This window comes from Cavia porcellus, unplaced genomic scaffold (assembly GCF_034190915.1).
Source record: "Cavia porcellus strain 051 isolate PalLab524CR breed Dunkin Hartley unplaced genomic scaffold, mCavPor4.1 scaffold_4, whole genome shotgun sequence".
NCBI lineage: Eukaryota > Metazoa > Chordata > Mammalia > Rodentia > Caviidae > Cavia > Cavia porcellus.
The window spans coordinates 37606633-37610764 of record NW_026947487.1 but is presented as its reverse complement, the minus strand read 5'-3'; the positions used below and the strand labels follow the sequence as shown (position 1 = coordinate 37610764).

The window sequence follows — 4132 nt, the reverse complement described above, 5'->3', positions numbered from 1 at the left end:
ATCATCCGTGACTAGAGCTGCCATATTAAGGGGATTAATTCGTACTCAGGGCTACAGATTTTATTGGCCATTATTTTGCTGCAGTCTTCTTGATAATACCAGATTGGATGCCTTAAACTGAAAATGGATAGAGATAGCTAGAGAGAGAGAGATAGAAAGACAGAGCAACTTTCAGGAAAATATCATATTGACAACATGGCAGATGTGAAGTGTGAAGTCAATATTCCAGGAAGTTCTTCCAAAGCTAGGGCAATTGTTGGTGGAATGTAACCCCAATGGTGCTGAGTAAATCCAAACTTTTACCCTTAAAATCTCTGACTCTAATAATAGTGGAAAAATGCAAAAAGCAGGTCTGGATACCATTTGCCAACAGACAATGGCAGAAAATGAAAAAAACAGGAAAAAGTTCACTGACCAATAAACTTAGCACTTCAGAGAGCACCCTACCTTACCTATGGTTTATTAATAACAAAAATATAATCTGTACCTGTTTGCTGAAAGTAGTATTTATTAATATAATTGGTAATACATGTTATTTTAAAATACCAATGATTGCTGAAGCTTGTAAATATAAATGGTTTTGAATTGAATGGAGTTAACTTTGAAACAAATGTTTTAGTATTTTCATGGTTTCTAAATTACAAATAAATTACTGTTCTCTCACTTAGTGCTACAAGTTTGACATAGGCACCAATGACTAAATGTCACTTTTATATAGAGCTTTATATGTTTATTACAAATCTTAACTTGAAATACATAAAACTTTCATGTTGGCTTTTACATTGTCTAATTACAACAAATTTTAATAAAAAAGAAGAAGGAAAAAGAAATTAGGGAAGTGTGATTAAACAAAACAATATGTATCTAGGACTGGGGATTTAGCTCAGTGGCATAAGCGCCTACCTGGTGAGTGCAAGGTCATGAGTTCAATCCCAGGTTTCAAACAAAACAAAACAATATGCATCTGAAAGAGGACACATGACAGGCAACATGTAGAAAACAAAATTGTTCTATATAATAGTTTGCACATAGTTAACTTGAAAATTTGAGTAAGGAGCATGGTACAACTACTATTATCATCTTATACATAGTTTTTCTTTTTTTATCCAATGTAGTCAGATACAACTTTGCTTCTTTAAATTATGGTTTATAATAAGTACAATTATGGATTGCACTGAAATGTTAGTGCTGTACTCATGATGAGCTATCTAAATAGTTAATATGATTAAATGAGAAAATAGCTCAAATGTATGTTCCTTGTACTCACTAGATTAATCAAAGGTCTTTCTTTCCTCTGTAACACATACTAACTCAAGGCCAGAGAAAATTCACTAGAACTGGTAGGCTTCCTTCCAGTATGTTTAACATCTCTGCCAGGCATCATTCAGCAGGCAGATTCAGGGTCTTTTCTTGCCAAATACCCAGTTGTGTTTGCTCCCAAGCTGGTCTATGCCAGTTGTTATTGTAATTATGCAATTGCATTAAATGTCCACAAACTGATGCAAGAAGATCTGTAAGTAAAAAAAAAATTGTTGTTTTTAGGAGAACTATGTTGAATACTTTAAAAAGACTTCCTACAAACAATATCACTAAAACATTGGTAAGTTAGATGTGTGCAAAAAACTGCAAAAAATGAAGAAAACAAAACCAAAAGCCACAAATATTGTCTCATTACTTTGCTAATATTTTACGTTTCTTTTCCTTTGTAGGGAAGCAGGTTTTAGGAATCTCAAAAGATGCTTTAGAAATATAATGTCTATGTCAAAGACACTATCTAATCAATCAGACTTTAATCAGTGAAACTGTACTTGAAGAAAAGTCCTTGATCTGATATCAAAGATACTGCAGGATAAAAGGGACACCGATGTGTTTTACGTTAATGTGAATGAAGGATGTAATGTCACCTTAATTAGAATTCAAGTAGCTGCCTCCATTTGTTTGTTTTGGTATTAGTGCATACTGTTTGCATCAAGTTTGTGAATTTGTATGTAACAGATTTTATGAAGCTTAATTCCAAGCATACAATATAAAACACTGATTACGTTAGCATTTTGTAAAGTTCTTAGAATTATTTGAGACTGCTGGGAATTAGAGTAATTGGGTCTGTAAAACAATGTACTGATTCCTTTCACCATTTCCGAAAATCAAAGTCAGTGTGTAAGATTTGGTGTACCTCAAGTTGAAGGGGATAAAAATGGGCATATTGTGGGGGTGTGCTACTCTTTGAGTGTAAATGTTTTATGGATGGCATTGTGTGTGTGTGGCAGTGTTCCCCATTTTGGTCACAGAACAGATAATGTTCCCCAACCCATGATGCCAGTGAAAAATAAGGAGCATTTATATTTATTTTAAAAACGTTAAAACTATTCTACATTAAAAATTTTTCATTTATTGTCAAATGGCTCCTTTTATTGCTATGTGTTAGAATTGCTTACTTGAAAAGGTAAGATTTATAGAAACATTCCTATTTTAGAACAGTCTATCTCCCTACTTCCCATTATCTGTCTTTTATTTTGGTCTTGACTTATAATTTGGAGTTTCTGCACCCTAGTTGAAGTAATGGTTCTCATTTTATAGATGAGGAAACTGAGGCACGGAGAGGTTGACACATTTCCCTAACATCACACAATTCACACTCAGACAGGCGAAATGGGGAGTTCACATTTCTGCCATCTTTTCTAGAGAATAATCGAGTCCCGGTGGCTGCTGTTGAGACCCACGTGTTTCTCTTCCATCTTTAGCCTTCAGGAATATAGAAAAGCCTTACTGTGCTCAGCAGGCAGTGTTTTCTCTGACGGCCAAGAAGACTGGTTCTTTCTGTCCCATAGGTGATCACCTTAGTGCAGAGGAAGCCAGAGAAAAGCCACTGGACCACACCTTCTGGAACAGTCCTTCTGGTGTAAAAGGGAAAATCAACAGGTTTCCTTTCTTATTCTCTCCTAAAGCATAAAGGGAAACCAAGAACTCAATTTCCTTTTAGGGTCTGTGGACCTACAGATTAACCTACACATCTGGGATTCCTCTTTTAGCCTGGAACTTGTTCATTCTCCTCCAGAGAAGAATGTGGAGCATAATTCATGTGTTCTGGCAGGGAAACAGAGCTTGTTTCCTACAACTTCTTTATATTCTTAACCCAGATATACAACATATGATGTGTAAGTATTGGCTCTATTACTTTATCTTATCTAATACTTACAATTTATGGTTAATTCCTATGTTTAATTCCTGTGTAAATATTTATAGGTATTCTCTCTCATGTAATCATGCTAAGAAAATATCCTTTAATATAACATTTAGCAGTTTTAATTTTCATGATGACTTAGTAAAATAAAGATTGCTACAATTGCTTTAAAAATGACAAAACAAGCTCAGAGAGGCAGAATTTATTCTGAGTCTCAGCGCTCCCAGCCAGCTGAGCCAGGAATCAAACATATGTCCATCTGACTCCTTGCGAATGTTAATAAATCAGTTTCTGAAGCCAACATTCACAAAGGAATCTTAAAAAGGATATTACACACCTTCCAACTCCAGGTATATATTAACAGATAGATCCCTAGTCAGCTTCCTACAGTGAACATGTAGGTGCCCTGTGAAATGTTCAGGAGATAAATCCTTTTCTTTTTCCCTTGTACAGGCCGCCTTGCTAAATACTGTTCTGGAACCTACATTAGAAATCTCCCTAATGGAGAGTAGTATTAACAAATTGCTGTTTATCAGCCATTTTCCATAAGTATGCCTTTCTTCTCAACCAGCCATCCTCTGTGAGGCAGCCTGAAGAAAAGACTTCTGAATGTCACCTAATAGCCAGGCCTTTTATCTTCATGATTAACATCTATCTCTATCTCTGTGTCTATCTCTAGGAAGGAGGAGAGGAGATGCCATGGCTGGGTAGCATTTGAATTGGTGTATCAAGGTTTGGTGTGTCTAAAACTTGGTCCCATTGTGGTGATACTGGTCGGCAGTAGAATTATTAAGAGATAAAGCTAAGTGCAATTAGATCACTGGAGTCAGTGCCTCCGAAGGGATTAATGTAGTTTAGAGCACTCCTAGGACAACAGTTAGTTCTCCAAGGGTGTGTTGTTGTAGAATGAAAGGACTGGCCAGGACTGCTTTCTGGCTTCCTGTTTCACCA

General features: G+C 35.9%; 1 pseudogene; it reads left to right on the top strand.

Annotated features, from left to right (window-relative positions):
- The first annotated feature begins 202 nt into the window (after positions 1-202).
- On the top strand, positions 203-421 carry LOC101788479 (BBSome-interacting protein 1-like; annotated as a pseudogene).
- Positions 422-4132: the final 3711 nt, after the last annotated feature.